This window comes from Phyllobates terribilis, unplaced genomic scaffold, assembly GCF_046119375.1.
Source record: "Phyllobates terribilis strain yellow unplaced genomic scaffold, ASM4611937v1 Scaffold_168__1_contigs__length_4147262, whole genome shotgun sequence".
NCBI classification, from domain to species: Eukaryota; Metazoa; Chordata; class Amphibia; order Anura; family Dendrobatidae; genus Phyllobates; species Phyllobates terribilis.
Window position 1 is genome coordinate 2,434,809 of NW_027362928.1, and position 17,036 is coordinate 2,451,844.

The window sequence follows — 17,036 nt, forward strand, 5'->3', positions numbered from 1 at the left end:
TTAATAAAGACTTTTCATATTTATAAATCAAAGAGACTCTCAAAAGTTACAAGAAGAAGCAACTGATATCCGGAAGTCTCAGAAGGTAACAGGTGTGAATGCTGAGTGTTATAATAGACTGTGTCCATTACATACAATACAATTGTAATGCACACGCCCGGGATGAGCGGCGTGTGCGTGTGATTGTAGTGATTCCACTGGACCGTGCCGGAGAGTGAATGCCTGGAGGGGCGTAACTAGGTATTCACCCGATCCGACCAGGGTCGCACGACGGCATACGACGCCAGTGCACCAAGGAGGAACCGAGCAGAGGGACCAGGTGCTACTCCAGGACAGACCCCGGACACGGCTGTTGACCCACACAGGGGAATACAGGAACAGACTGGTAGGCTGGCACACAGACTGGTGGGTATAGGCAGGCACGACTGGTATGCAGGCAGGCGGGTATGCAGGCAGGGGGGTACAGGCAAGCACAGCTAGAGTGCAGACAGGGAGGCACTAGCAGGTAGGAACACAGGCGGGATAGGACCCAGTACACACTGGGACTCAGGAACAGAACCACAGATGTGGCGGACAAACACAGCAGAGTGAGACCTCCCAGAGAGGTGAGCGAGAACAGGGCAGGACAAGGCCGCCTGGAGCGGTGAGCAAGAGTAGAGCAGGACAAGGCCGCCAGGAGCGGTGAACAAAGGGTCAGAGCTGAGCGAGACTGCCGGAGCATTGAGCAAGAGTAAAGCAGGACGAGGCCGTCTGGAGCGGTGAGCAAGAGTGGAGCAAGACTGCCGGAGCAGTGAGCAAAAGGATAAGAGCGGAGCGAGACTGCCGAAGCAGCGAGCAAAAGGGTCAGAGCGGAGCAAGGCTGCCGGAGCAGCGAGAAAAGGAGTCAGAGCAGGCTAGAACCGCCGGAGCGGTGAGCAAAGGAGTCAGAGCAGGCTAGAACCGCCGGAGCGGTGAGCAAAGGAGTCAGAGCAGGCTAGAACCGCCGGAGCGGTGAGCAAAGGAGTCAGAGCAGGCTAGAACCGCCGGAGCGGTGAACAAAGGAGTAGGAGCAGGCAAGAACCGCCGGAGCGGTAAGCAAGGCAGAGCAGAGGAGACAGGGCTCTGTTCACACGGAACAGACAGGAAGAGAAAGGCAGAGCCAGATACCCACAGGATACTTGCAGTGAAGTAGCGAGTGGACCAAAAACTCACAAACGGGAGTACAGAGACAACAAGCAGGAGTTAGGTACGAGTTCAGACTCTGCAGAAAAAGGAAGGGAACGGACATAGAGGCAAAACAGGTAAAGGATAGGAAAGAGTACAGACTGGAACTGAGTGTACAGAGGAGACCGACACTGCAGCGGGATACAGGAGCGGGTCTGGGAATACGGCCCCCAGAGAGGCGGGACGAACAGGCAAGGAGCGTGTTCAGACAGGACAGACAAGATACAGGAACAGGTCTAGGTAATCGGCCCCTAGAAGGCGGGAGGAACAGGCTAGGAGCGTGTTCAGACAGGACAGACAAGATACAGGAACGGGTCTAGGTAATCGGCCCCTAGAAGGCGGGAGGAACAGGCTAGGAGCGTGTTCAGACAGGCCTGGAAATACAGCCTCCAGGATAGGCAGACAAGAGAACACAGACAGTACTCAGTTCAGACACGGGAACTGATACCGCAAGGCAGGAGACATAGACAGGACTCAGTTCAGACACGGGAACTGATACCGCAAGGCAGGAGACATAGACAGGACTCAGTTCAGACACGGTAACTGATACCGCAAGGCAGGAGACAAAGAACGGGACCTGGCACCTACAGAGTGCAAGCACACACTGAATGAAACACTATGCTCAGGCAGGGATTGATTGCCGCAGCTGGGTTATATACCAGGTGACAGACAGCAATAGGCTGAGGACGCACAAGGGGTGTGACCCACAGCAGGTACAAAAAGCAGGAAGTGATCGGGTGCCGCCCTTAAGCAGCAGAAACAGACACAAACAGACAGCATGGAGGGAAGCCAGAGAGACATTCTGGACAGGAGATCAAGTGCGCGCTCTTGCACAGTGGGAGATGGACCACTATGCAAGGACGCCGCCAGGTATGTTACAGTACCCCCCCCCCTTACGCCCCCTCTTCTTCAGGCCTGCCAGAATCTTCCGCAGGGAATTCGAGGGCCAATTCTTCACTTCGAAGAGATCACTTCCACTGTCCACCGGAAAAACTGGTCTCCTCTGGGTAGCTAGGATGCTACCTCCCATCCAGCCACCCTTAGCAACAGACGAAACGGGTGGAGTACCAGGAACAGCACACAAGGAAGTCTCTCTCCACATATTTTCAGGTGGCACCCCAGAGAGTACAGGAGACAACTGGAAGTCCTCCACCGGGTTGGAGGGGGACAGAGACTTGGGGGTAATCTCTGCTTCAAGGTACATCTTGTCAAGCTCACAGGAAGAAATAGACGGGTTATCAGGTACATAATGAGGAAAAGTCACTGTCTCTTTGTTATCTGGTGGTACCCCGGAGGATTCAGGAAACAACTGGAGGTCCTCCGCCGGGTCAGAAGAGTGCAGAGGCTCAGAGAAAACATCTGCTTCAGAGAACACTAGGTCGGACTCACTGGACGAAGCAGGCGAGGTATCGGGTACCGAGTATAGGAAAGTCTCTGTCCATTCACCACCAGGTGGCACCCCGAAGGGTTCTGGAGACAACTGGCGGTCCTCCGCCTGGTCAGAGGGGTGTAGAGACTCACCGGTAACCTCTGCTTCAGAGTACACTAGGTCGGACTCACTGGACGAAGCAAGCGAGGTATCAGATCCAGGATATAGGAAAGTCTCTGTCCATTCACCACCAGGTGGCACCCCGAAGGGTTCTGGAGACAACTGGAGGTCCTCCGCCTGGTCAGAGGGGTGTAGAGACTCATGGTTAACCACTGCTTCGGAGTACACTAGGTTGGACTCAGTGGACGAAGCGAGCGAGGTATCAGGTACAGAGTATAGGAGAGTCTGTCCTTTCGCTACCAGGTAGCACCCCGAAGGGTTCTGGAGACAACTGGAGGTCCTCCGCCTGGTCGGAGGGGTGTAGAGACTCGGGAGTAACCTCTGCTTCGGAGTACACTAGGTTGGACTCACTGGACGAAGCGAGCGAGGTATCAGGTACAGAGTATAGGAGAGTCTCTGTCCTTTCGCTACCAGGTAGCACCCCGAAGGGTTCAGGAGACAACTGGAGGTCCTCCGCCTGGTCGGAGGGGTGTAGAGACTCGGGGGTAACTACCACTTTGGGGTACCCATTGTCATGCTCACAGGACGAAGCGGACAAAGTATCGAGTACCGGGTGTAGAGAAGTCTCTCTCCATTTGTCATCGAGTGGTATCCCGGAGGATTCAGGAGGCAACAGGGGGTCCTCCACCAGGTAGTAGAGGTGCACAGACTCTGAGGTAACCACAGCTTTGGAGCATCATTGGACATGCACACCGGTTAAAGTGGGTGAAGCATCTGATGCCGGGTGCAGGAAGTTCTCCTGTGTGGAGTCTGGATGGGCAGAAGTCTCTTCGGGCAGGAGAACTAGTGCACTACCCACGCACATTACCCGTTGGGGCTTCTCCGGGATACAGGGAGATGAAGCTTCAGTAGGGACTTCAAGGTTGGGGTCAGGAGGTCTCAGGGAGGACAGACCCTGGCGTGACGGCTTGCCTCTACGTCTAGCACGTCTGGACTGCCTCTTGAGGTTGGGAGAAGTATTCCGGAAAGCGTAGTCACCCTGTGAGGATTCTGGGTGGGCAGTAGTCTCATTGGGCTGAAGGACTATTGCGCTACCCACACACATTACCCGTCGGGGCTGCTCCGGGATATTGGGAAGTGAAGCTTCAGCAGGGGCTTCAGGGTTAGGGTCCTCGAAGACCATACGAAAGGCCACCAGGAAGGCCTGCAGGTCAAGGACGACAGGATCCCATGCTTCCCATAGGGGGGTGACCCATTTCAAGGCATCACCCGCTAGGTAGTCAATCATAAAGGCCACTTTAGCCCAATCGGAAGGAAAATAGAGAGGGTAGGCCTTAAAGTGTAGCATGCATTGCTCCACAAATGCACTGCACTGTCTTGGATCCCCATAGTAACGTGGCGGATGCGCAGGAACGAGAGCTGATAGATCCATCTGGACGGTGCGTAATTCGCCTGGAACTCAGCTAAGGAAAAAAAAAAAAATTATTTATTTATTTTAATGCATGTATTCGCTGGAAAACTTCTCAGAGAGCGAAGGCCGTGGGGCTCAACGGGAACCATGGCCTGAGCATGCTGTAATGCACACGCCCGGGCTGAGCGGCGTGTGCGTGTGATTGTAGTGATTCCACTGAACCGTGCCGGAGAGTGAATGCCTGGAGGGGCGTAACTAGGTATTCACCCGATCCGACCAGGGTCGCACGACGGCATACGACGCCAGTGCACCAAGGAGGAACCGAGCAGAGGGACCAGGTGCTACTCCAGGACAGACCCCGGACACGGCTGTTGACCCACACAGGGGAATACAGGAACAGACTGGTAGGCTGGCACACAGACTGGTGGGTATAGGCAGGCACGACTGGTATGCAGGCAGGCGGGTATGCAGGCAGGGGGGTACAGGCAAGCACAGCTAGAGTGCAGACAGGGAGGCACTAGCAGGTAGGAACACAGGCGGGATAGGACCCAGTACACACTGGGACTCAGGAACAGAACCACAGATGTGGCGGACAAACACAGCAGAGTGAGACCTCCCAGAGAGGTGAGCGAGAACAGGGCAGGACAAGGCCGCCTGTAGCGGTGAGCAAGAGTAGAGCAGGACAAGGCCGCCAGGAGCGGTGAACAAAGGGTCAGAGCTGAGCGAGACTGCCGGAGCATTGAGCAAGAGTAAAGCAGGACGAGGCCGTCTGGAGCGGTGAGCAAGAGTGGAGCAAGACTGCCGGAGCAGTGAGCAAAAGGATAAGAGCGGAGCGAGACTGCCGGAGCAGCGAGCAAAAGGGTCAGAGCGGAGCAAGGCTGCCGGAGCAGCGAGAAAAGGAGTCAGAGCAGACTAGAACCGCCGGAGCAGTGAGCAAAGGAGTCAGAGCAGGCTAGAACCGCCGGAGCGGTGAGCAAAGGAGTCAGAGCAGGCTAGAACCGCCGGAGCGGTGAGCAAAGGAGTCAGAGCAGGCTAGAACCGCCGGAGCGGTGAGCAAAGGAGTCAGAGCAGGCTAGAACCGACGGAGCGGTGAACAAAGGAGTAGGAGCAGGCAAGAACCGCCGGAGCGGTAAGCAAGGCAGAGCAGAGGGGACAGGGCTCTGTTCACACGGAACAGACAGGAAGAGAAAGGCAGAGCCAGATACCCACAGGATACTTGCAGTGAAGTAGCGAGTGGACCAAAAACTCACAAACGGGAGTACAGAGACAACAAGCAGGAGTTAAGTACGAGTTCAGACTCTGCAGAAAAAGGAAGGGAACGGACATAGAGGCAAAACAGGTAAAGGATAGGAAAGAGTACAGACTGGAACTGAGTGTACAGAGGAGACCGACACTGCAGCGGGATACAGGAGCGGGTCTGGGAATACGGCCCCCAGAGAGGCGGGACGAACAGGCAAGGAGCGTGTTCAGACAGGACAGACAAGATACAGGAACAGGTCTAGGTAATCGGCCCCTAAAAGGCGGGAGGAACAGGCTAGGAGCGTGTTCAGACAGGACAGACAAGATACAGGAACGGGTCTAGGTAATCGGCCCCTAGAAGGCGGGAGGAACAGGCTAGGAGCGTGTTCAGACAGGCCTGGAAATACAGCCTCCAGGATAGGCAGACAAGAGAACACAGACAGGACTCAGTTCAGACACGGGAACTGATACCGCAAGGCAGGAGACATAGACAGGACTCAGTTAAGACACGGGAACTGATACCGCAAGGCAGGAGACATAGACAGGACTCAGTTCAGACACGGGAACTGATACCGCAAGGCAGGAGACAAAGAACGGGACCTGGCACCTACAGAGTGCAAGCACACACTGAATGAAACACTATGCTCAGGCAGGGATTGATTGCCGCAGCTGGGTTATATACCAGGTGACAGACAGCAATAGGCTGAGGACGCACAAGGGGTGTGACCCACAGCAGGTACAAAAAGCAGGAAGTGATCGGGCGCCACCCTTAAGCAGCAGAAACAGACACAAACAGACAGCATGGAGGGAAGTCAGAGAGACATTCTGGACAGGAGATCAAGTGCGCGCTCTTGCACAGTGGGAGATGGACCACTATGCAAGGACGCCGCCAGGTATGTTACAACAATTCACACCACTGATCACCGGGACGGCAGAGGACGATGATCCTATATGAACTGTGTTGTGTTCAAGTTTCATCACGTTCCAGTGGTTTCCTATCACCTGCAACGCTTCAATGAAAGCTGGTGAACAGGTAATACCTGGCATATGTGTCCTGTATATAAAGGACTGAGTACTGGTTATGGGGCTATATAAAGCAGGGAAGTGTCAAGTTAACCCTTGCTTTACTGACCAAAGACGTCACATCTGTTCCAAAAGTGACACGAGACCAGTGCGGACGACACGGAAGATTCCAGAACTATCCAACGTAAGTCCAGGTGACATCACACAGATATTAAAGCTACATTTCATCCATGGACTTTGTTTTTTCTTATCAATTGACACATGATCTTTCTAATAAAGAATACAGTTTATAGACTGCACAATAATGAATACAATTATGGACTGTACAATATCTACACGCTGTCATTTATTTCAAAGGAGTTTTCATCTAAAGACTGTTATAAAAGAACCAAGAAGAAGACGAGACGACGACCCGATGACATCAGATGATGACGATTGAACCCGCGATAGCTTCGATTTAGATATAGGGAAGTATAATTATACATATTAAATGAATATTAGTCACGGCTTACCATAACATGAATTCACATCATTATATAACAATAATCAGATATTGATATTATTATTATTATTATTATTATGGAAATTTAATAATATTGCCAAGGAAGAAGAAAAGGAAAAAAAATGATTGTTATCCTAATGATAAACCTGTCTTCTTTTGAGGATTTTTCAGTCCTTTTTATCCTCAAAAAGGGGGGAATGTTAAATAATTATTATTCGATAATCATTTTTCTTAAATCTGAGTTCTATGCCTCAGCCATCGTGTCTAGTTGACATGCGCTATTTGTGTGTGTATTTTTGGTTCACTACCATATGTAGAACAGGTGTCCATACGACCGGCTATAAAAGCCCATGGTACAGAAAGGGGGGGGCTCTCTTGCTCTGCCCACCCCACAAGACACAGAATCTTCATGCTGAGAAGTATCTGACATGTAGGCCTGGACACGTGCTGGACAAAGACATGATTTACCAGCCAGGATCCAAGGAAAGATGGGTGAATCTCAACAATTAAGCTAATTATGGACAAATGGACAATTACTTTATAACTAATTATTGTATGTACCTGCTGCAATCTGATTCTATTTAATGGACAATCCAAGAATAAATAGATACATTTTTTTAATAAGAATATCGTGATATTGATACTTTGCGAAGTCCTCAGTAGAAAAAAATAATACAGAAAGAGTATTATTTTACAGTGTTACAGGGGCCCACTGAGACCCTTTCGCCCAGGGCCCACGAAAACCTGGAGCCGGCCCTGGTTGAAAGCAATGATGGAGGAGGGAGCTTCATGTGACACTCCCTCTCCCATCATTCCTCCTCTGCGTCTGACGCAGCGGCATGATGACGCGCCACGCTGTGTCAGACAGTGGAGCTGGCAGCTGCTGAGGTGATCAGCTGCAGAGACTGAAGCAGCAGGGAATGAGGAGCGGTAAGTATGTATTTATTTATTTATTTATTTTTAAATCAGTGTGTCCTGATAATACTGGAGGACTGGGGCTGCATTTTACCCTATGGTGGGGGACCGCATTTTACTCTTTGGGGGGCTGCACTATACTGCGTACAGGACCATGGGGAGTGCATTATACTGTGTGCAGGACCATGGCGAGTGCATTATACTGTGTGGAGGACCATGGGGTGTGCATTATACTGTGTGGAGGACCATAGGGTGTGCATTATACTGTGTGGAGGACCATAGGGAGTACGTTATACTGTGTGGATGACCATAGGGAGTGCATTATACTGTGTGGAAGACCATAGGGAGTGAACTATACTGCGTGGAAGACCATAGGGAGTTCATTATACTGCGTGGAGGACCATAGGGAGTGCATTTTACTGCATGGAGGACCATAGGGAGTGCATTATACTTAGTGGAAGACCATAGGGAGTGCAATGTACTGTGTGGAGAACCATAGGGAGTTCATTATACTGTGTGGAGAACTGTGGCACCCCAGGGGTCTGGTTTCCACAGTAACAGCAATGTTATGTCTGAGAGCAGGTGGGAGGTCTCTTGGTCAGGAATCCTATGCATGCCACACCTCCTGCCCAGTCCTGGGAGGGGAAGAACTTCCCCTGTATAAACCTGGGGCTGAGGCAGGGTTAGAGGGTTCAGAGGGAGAGTTCAGCCAGGAGGGCTGACAGGGAGCTGTGGCTCCGGCTGGGCCCAGCTCCTGGGCCATGCCAGAAGTAGAGAAGAGAAGCAGCATAGGAAGAAACAACAGGAGCTCTGTGGGAGCAGTGTTACAAAGAGTCAGGGGCTGGCAGCTGCAGAGCTCGCCCTGACTGAGAAGATTTCTTACCGGACCCGGAGTCCGAGGCTGTGGGGACTAACTCCTACCCAGCAGCAGAATCCGTCAGGCAGGGGATTTCAGGTCCTCTGGCCAAGAAACCCGAAGGCACGGTCACACGCATGGGACCAGCACCGCCGTCGTGGAGCGGAAGCTACTAGAAGGCCCCGAGTCACCGGCCATACGGGTGAGCACCACACGGTACACTCAGGGACGTGGGCTACTTATACTCGCTTCTAGCAAGGTAGCCAGAAGAGTATCGTTAGTTTGGGAGGCCTACAACTCCGCCTGGCCAGGGGAGATCCCATCTGCTCAAGGACTGACCAGGCCCCAACCGCTAGCCAGTACTCCGGGAGGGTCTATCTTTGTCACCAGTAAAGACCCTGAACTACACCGCATCGTCTCTGAGTGGTTCCTGCTACCCCCATCATCCACGTCGGCTGCCCTGAGGCCATACCCCTCCCGTTGGGGGTTATACTGTCACGCTGCACAATCCTACCACCGGCCTCAGCGGTCTGCCCTGCAGCAGCAGCTCCTTAGCTGTACTCAACGGGTGGCGTAGTCGTCCAACATCTACCGCTAATACAGCGCCACTTAGTCTGACTCCCTGGGCACGGACCGGGTCACCGCCACGAGACTACAACCCTCAACAGATCCGGCTCCGGGTAAGCTCCCGCGTGTGCAACGCTGCGCGACACAGGCCCAGGGGCGCGTCAGAACCATAGGGAGTTCATTATACTGTGTGGAGGACCTTAGGGAGTGCATTATACTGTGTGGAGGACCTTAGGGAGTGCATTAATCTGCGTGGAGGACCATGGCGAGTGTCTTATACTGTGTGGAGGACCATGGCGAGAGTCTTACACTGTGTGGAGGACCATGGTGAGGATCTTACACTGTGTGCACTTTCTGCTGCTCACGGCACTTTACTAAAACTGTGGATGGATGTTAGCAGAAATAACCATATCAAACCCACTAAAATGTAACGCTAATTCCCAGGTGCCGGTACGTGTGATCCTGATGCGGCACACTGTTGCCACACGTGTGACAAACAGGGACACGGGACACGGATATCTCTGGTACCGTTTTTTCCTTTCCGGTACTGGAAATATATGGACGTGTGAAACCGGCTTTATAGGGAGTCTGGCCGACTGACAGCGGCTCACCGCTCCTGCAGCTGCACGATCTCGCGACCTAAACACAACAAGGTAAAGGATTGAACTTTATAAAGACACAACGATCAATGACAATGATGTAAATGATTTATCACTTTTTATTAATTCTTCAATACCTTCAATATTTGTCACAGTTGTTAATAGTAAACTAAAATGTTCTATGGAGAAAAAAAAGACAAATGAGGAATAAACCTACACATTATTTCCCATATGACGGAGTATATCTTTTGGGTGTGTTCACAATTGGCTGTTTTTCTGCGGCAATAACACTGCACTTTAAAGTACGAGCTTAGTGAATGAGATTTCTGAAGTCTCATTCACATGCTGCGTTTCTTTTCTAGTGTTTTTAGTATTCTGCAGCTTGTCAATCGTTTTAGGGCCGTTGCAGCGTTTTTCACCAATTCAAATGAATGAGAAAAAAAACAATTAAAAACACAGCAAAAACGTGCGTATTTTACTCAATGTTTTTCCTGCCACCAGTTTGGTTTTTGTTGAACAAAAAATGCTGCAAAAATGCAACGTGTGAACTTACCCTTATACTGGTTGTGTTCTAATTGGAAATAAAAGAGAACGGTCATGATAACATGGAGATGGATTTTATTCTATGGAGTTTCCACTGTACACATTGCTCGGCAGCATCTGTTTGTGCAGAGTCGCCTCTTGAAGATTCTATCACAAGATTCCATCATGACATCACTGGTGATGCTCGCCCATTATGACATCACAGCTCACAGTCACTACTTCTACAATGTACACAGGGTAGCGGGTGCCATTTTGGCTCCATAGCTAGTTACTGAGCGCACTTACAGTTTCTCACTATGGCCGGATTTTTTCTGGATAATTTTCAGGTACAAGCACTATGGGGTATTCTTATCAACAATCGCCCTAACATTGTGCTTCTACCACCCGATGGCGTCCTCAGCTTCACTCACCGGCTGGTGGTGCAGCTAGTAAGGAACTGCCTGACCAAATACCAACAAGGTCATCTCACCTCAGAGTATGTGACGGATTTACTTCATAACATCAGGACATTACTACAGCAGGTAAATAGCGGACGCTCCGCACAAAACTTCTCCATATAGATAATTGAACCCGTTCTACACCCTAGTGACAAGCATTTTTATTGGTACAATTTCGGCACCATTTTTTTAAAGACACTGTGTCTGCGAATTCACACATAGAGTGTCTTCAATAAAATGGAGCCGGATAGCGTAGTATGCGCACACGCAAACCCCCATAGCCTCCCCACGTCCAGCAGGAGACCCCCATAGCCTCCCCACGTCCAGCAGAAGACCCCCATAGCCTCCCTACGTCCAGCAGGAGACCCCCATAGCCTCCCTACGTCCAGCAGGAGACTCTCATAAACTCCCCACGTCCAGCAAGAGACCCCCATAGCCACCCCACATCCAGCAGGAGACCCTCATAGCCTCCCTACGTCCAGCAGGAGACCCCCATAGCCTCAATGCATCAAGCAGGAGACCCCTATAACCTCCCCACGTCCAGCAGGAGACCCCTATAGCCTCCGCACATCTAACAGGAGACCCCCATAGTCTCCCCCGGTCCAGCAGGAGACCCTCATAGCCTCCCCACGTCCAGCAGGAGACCCCCATAGCCTCCCCATGTCCATCAGGAGACCCCCATAGCCTAAACACGTCCAGCAGGAGACCCACATAGCCTCCCCACCTCCAACAGGAGACCCCCTATAGTCTCCCCACGTCCAGCAGAAGACCCCCATACCCTCCCCATGTCCAGCAGGAGAACCCCATAACCTCCCCACCTCCAGCAGGAGACCCCCATAGCCCCCCACCTCCAACAGGAGACCCCCATAGCCTCCCCACATCCAGCAGAAGACCCCCATAGCCTCCCTGCATCCAGCAGGAGACCCCCATAGCCTCAATGCATAAAGCAGGAGACCCCTATAACCTACCCACGTCCAGCAGGAGACCCCTATAGCCTCCACACGTCTAGCAGGAGACCCCCATAGTCTCCCCCGGTCCAGCAGGAGACCCTCATAGCCTCCCCACATCCAGCAGGAGACCCCCATAGCCTCCCCACGTCCATCAGGAGACCCCCAGAGCCTCCACACATCCAGCAGGAGACCCCCATAGCCTCAATGCATCGAGCAGGAGACCCCTATAGCCTCCCCACGTCCAGCAGGAAACCCCCATAGCCTCCGCAGGTCTAGCAGGAGACCCCATAGCCTCCCGTGGTCCAGCAGGAGACCCTCATAACCTCCCCACATCCAGCAAGAGACCCCCATAGCCTCCCCACATCCAGCAGGAGACCCTCATAGCCTCAACGCATAGAGCAGGAGACCCCCATAGCCTCCCCATGTCCAGCAGGAGAACCCCATAGCCTCCCCACATCCAGAAGGAGACCCCTTTAGCCTCCACACATCCAGCAGGAGACCCCATAGCCTCCCCATGTCCAGCAGGAGAACCTCATAGCCTCCGCACATCCAGCAGGAGACCCCCATAGCCTCCCCTGGTCCAGCAGGAGACCCTCATAGCCTCCCCACATCCAGCAGGAGACCCCCATAGCCTTCCCACGTCCAGCAGGAGACCCCCATAGCCTCCACACATCCAGCAGGAGACCCCCATAACCTCCGCACATCCAGCAGGAGACCCCAATAGCCTCCCCACATCCAGCAGGAGACCCCCATAGCCTCCATACATCCAGCAGGAGACCCCCATAGCCTCCCCACATCCAGCAGGACACCCCCATAGCCTCCATACATCCAGCAGGAGACCCCCATAGCCTCCGCATGTCCAGCAGGAGACCCGCATAGCCTCCCCACCTCCAGCAGGAGACCCCCATAGCCTCCATACATCCAGCAGGAGACCCCCATAGCCTCCACACGTCCAGCAGGAGACCCCCATAGCCTCCGCACATCCAGCAGGAGACCCCCATAGCCTCCCCACATCCAGCAGGAGACCCCCATAGCCTCCATACATCCAGCAGGAGACCCCCATAGCCTCCCCACATCCAGCAGGACACCCCCATAGCCTCCATACATCCAGCAGGAGACCCCCATAGCCTCCGCATGTCCAGCAGGAGACCCGCATAGCCTCCCCACCTCCAGCAGGAGACCCCCATAGCCTCCATACATCCAGCAGGAGACCCCCATAGCCTCCACACGTCCAGCAGGAGACCCCCATAGCCTCCGCACATCCAGCAGGAGACCCCCATAGCCTCCCCACATCCAGCAGGAGACCCCCATATCCTCTGCATGTCCAGCAGGAGACTCCCATAGCCTCTGCACGTCCAGCAGGAGACTCCCATAGACTTCTCACGTCCAGCAGGAGACCCTCATAGCCTCCACACGTCCAGCAGGAGACCCCCATAGCCTCAATGCATTGAGCAAGATACCGCATAACCTCCCCATGTACAGCAGTAGAACCCCATAAACTCCTCATGTCCAGCAGGAGACCCCCATAGCCTCCCAACATCCAGTAGGAGACTCCTATAGCCTCCCCACGTCCAGCAGGAGACCCCATAGCCTCTGCACGTCCAGCAGCAGACTCCCATAGACTCCCCACGTCCAGCAGGAGACCTCCATAGCCTCCACCCCTCCAGCAGGAGACCCCCTTAGCATCTGCATGTCCAGCAAGAGACCCCGATAGCCTCCCCACGTCCAGCAGAAGACCCCCATAGCATTCACACGTCTAGCAGGAGACCCCCATAGCCTTCCCCGGTCCAGCAGGAGACCCTCAAAGCCTCCCCACGTCCAGCAGGAGACCCCCATAGCCTCCCCACGTCCAGCAGGAAACCCCCATAGCCTCTGCACGTCCAGCAGGAGACTCCCATAGACTCCCCATGTCCAGCAAGAGACCCCCATAACCACCCCACATCCAGCAGGAGACCCTCATAGCCTCAACGCATCGAGCAGGAGACCCCCATGGCCTCCCTACGTCCAGCAGGAGACCCCCATAGCCTCCGCACGTCCTGCAGGAGACCCCCATAGCCTCTGCACGTCCAGCAGGAGACCCCCATAGCCTCCGCACGTCCAGCAGGAGACCCCCATAGCCTCCGCATGTCCAGCAGGAGACCCTCATAGCCTCCGCATGTCCAGCAGGAGACCGCCATAGCCTCCTCACGTCCAGCAGGAGACCCCTATAGCCTCTGCATGTCCAGCAGGAGACCCCCATAGCCTCTGCATGTCCATCAGGAGACCCCCATAGCCTCCGCACATCCAGCAGGAGACCCCCATAGCCTCCCCACGTCCAGCAGGAGACCCCCATTGCCTCTCCACGTCCAGCAGGAGACCTCCATACAGAGGCGTACATAGGAATCATGGGGCCCCATAGCAGAAGCGCTAAATGGAGCCCCTCCAAAAAAGTGAAAATTGTCGGGGATCAAGGAAGAGCATATCTCATAACTTTCCAGCCTTTACACAGTAATTTTTCTCCTGCTGAAGTCCTAGATTCCTCTTTTATTTCCCCATAAGGTATGATGCCAACAACAGTGCCCCCCCTAAACACAGTATGTTACCCCCATGGTGAATTCCTCCACATGCACAGTATAATGACTCTACCGTACCCCACCTCAACTCTCAAGGCAAAGTATGGTGACTCCAACACAGTATGATCCCCCAACTGTGACCCCCACACAGCCCTCCATGTAGTATAATGGCCCCACACCTCTCCACACAGTATAATGCACTCGCCATGGTACTCCACACAGTATAATGCACTCGCCATGGTCCTCTACACAGTATAATGCACTCACCATGGTCCTCCACACAGTATAATGCACTCCCTATGGTCCTCCACGCAGTACAATGCACTCCCAATGGTCCTCCACACAGTATAATGCACTCCCTATGGTCCTCCACACAGTATAATGCACTCCCTATGGTCCTCCACACAGTATAAGACATTCTTCATACAGAATACTGGCCCCCATATAGTCCTCTCCATACAGTATACTGGCCTGCATATAGTCCTCCATACAGTGTACTGGCCCCCATATAGTCCTCCATACAGTATACCGGCCTCCTTATAGTCCTCTATAGAGAATACTGGCCTCATATAGTCCTCCACACAGTGTATGGGTCCCAATATAGCCCTCCATACAGTGTATTGGCCCCCATATAGTCCTCCATACAGTATACTGGCCCCCATATAGTCCTCCATACAGAATACTGGCCCCCATATAGTCCTCCATACAGTGTACTGGCCCCCATATAGTCCCATATAGTCCTCAATACAGTATACTGGCCCTCATATAGTCCTCCACACAGTGTATGGGCCCCCATATAGTCCTCCCTACAGAATACTGGCCCCCATATAGTCCTCCCTACAGAATACTGGCCCCCATATAGTCCTCCATACAGTATACTGGCCCCCATATAGTCATCCATACAGTATACTGCCCCTCATATAGTCCTCCACACAGTGTATGGGCCCCCATATAGTCCTCCATACAGTGTACGAGCCCTTATATAGTGTATGGGCCCCAGGCCTCCATACATTAAAAAAAAAAAAAAATGACATACTCACCTCACCTGCTGCCGCTGCTCTGCTCTGGACTCCTCAGCGTCGCTGTCTTCCCGCTCTGCACTGTGACTGCTCAGCAGAGGGTGTGGTGGAAAGACGTCATCCCACCCTCTAACCTGAGACGTCACAGCACAGGACGCGGAAGACACCGGAGCTGCGGAGGCACGGGGAGAGGTAAGTATTGTGCCGGGGCCCTGAGCGGAGCGGGGCCCCCCGCCTGCTCAGGGACCCGACACTTGCCCGGGTGCTAACGCCGGGCCTGGGAGCGGAGCCTGTTGCAAGGGCCCCGCTGCGGGGCATACACGGTGCAGGCGACTGCTATGGGCCCCCCCCCGGCTCACGGGCCCCATAGCAGTGGCGTGGCCTGCCGCCATTGGCGGTACGCCACTGCCTCCATAGCCTCCCCACTTTTAGCAGGAGACCCCCCATAGCCATGATGAAATGACGCATACCTCTATTTCTGGCACCACACTCCTCCTCCATCCCCGTCCTCCTCCCGGTGTGGATGTGTTCGTACAGTGCGCTTGCGCAGTCTATAGCGGCTTCTGAAAGAAGGACCCATCCCTGGTTATATTATAGATAATGGTGGGATAGAAGTTTCTTTCCTCCAATATAAAACACGATGAGTCCCCAGAGTTATTGTATCTGCAGAGAGGAGCAAATGTCACATACAATGGCGGCCTCCTCCATTGTGACCTTTCTCATCTCAAAATTTTCCTTTTTGTTTCTTTTCCTCTTTTTAGGCTGAAGAAAGATCTCAATATGGAGATTTGGCTTTTATTAAAGACCTGGCCGAAAAAGTCCTGTGTGTACTGGAGCGTCCGGCTCGCTCATTGGAACGCCTGGTAAGGAGCCGTCATCTTCTCTAGCACACGTCTGATTTGTACAGTTACAATTGGCTGCATCTGTAAATGCAGGTTTAGTCCTTCCTGATTTATCTATGTGATGATTTAGTGTAAGGTTCCACATGTTAATTATATATATATTATATCTATCAGGAAACAGCAGAAGGCGACACCAAAGACGAGCAAAATCTAATCCCGGGACTGAACAGCGATCTGACTACAGGTAAGCCGATCACCCGACCTCCTACAAGAAATATCCAGATATTATACAGAACAGGGAATAATCTTACATTTACTCTGTATATTCTGTGTAATGGGAGCCTGTCAGCACATTTTTGCATATTGTGGTATGACTGTACTGGCCATTTCTCTGTAATAATTTTTTGCAGAAAACCAATGTCTCAGTCAAGGGAAATCTAATGTAGAAGCCGTATACAAATCAGCATGGAAGTGCACTGGGGGCGTGGAAGAAGAAATCCATACTGTGACACGCCCCCAGTGCACTTCCAGGATAATCTGCATATTGCTCCTATGCTTCAGCTCTCTTACCATCACTCACATGTACAGCGAGGGTGGGGGGGTCCTCATTCATGTGATCATTGGGGGGTCCTCCATCATTTCCATTACATTTATTCATGGATGCGCCGTACGTTCACATATTTGGAATCCCTATATAATAAGTATTATTCCCATTTACAGACATCTTGTCATGTCTGAGTTATATTGTTGTAATATATATGTAGGATTAATATCGTCTAATACATTTTATTTCTTCATAATTTTTTCACTCTTTTAGAAACAACTGTGTTGGCGGATGCTGACAGTAGAATCTGTGAGATCCCGGAGATCCAACAATCTGACGGTGTAA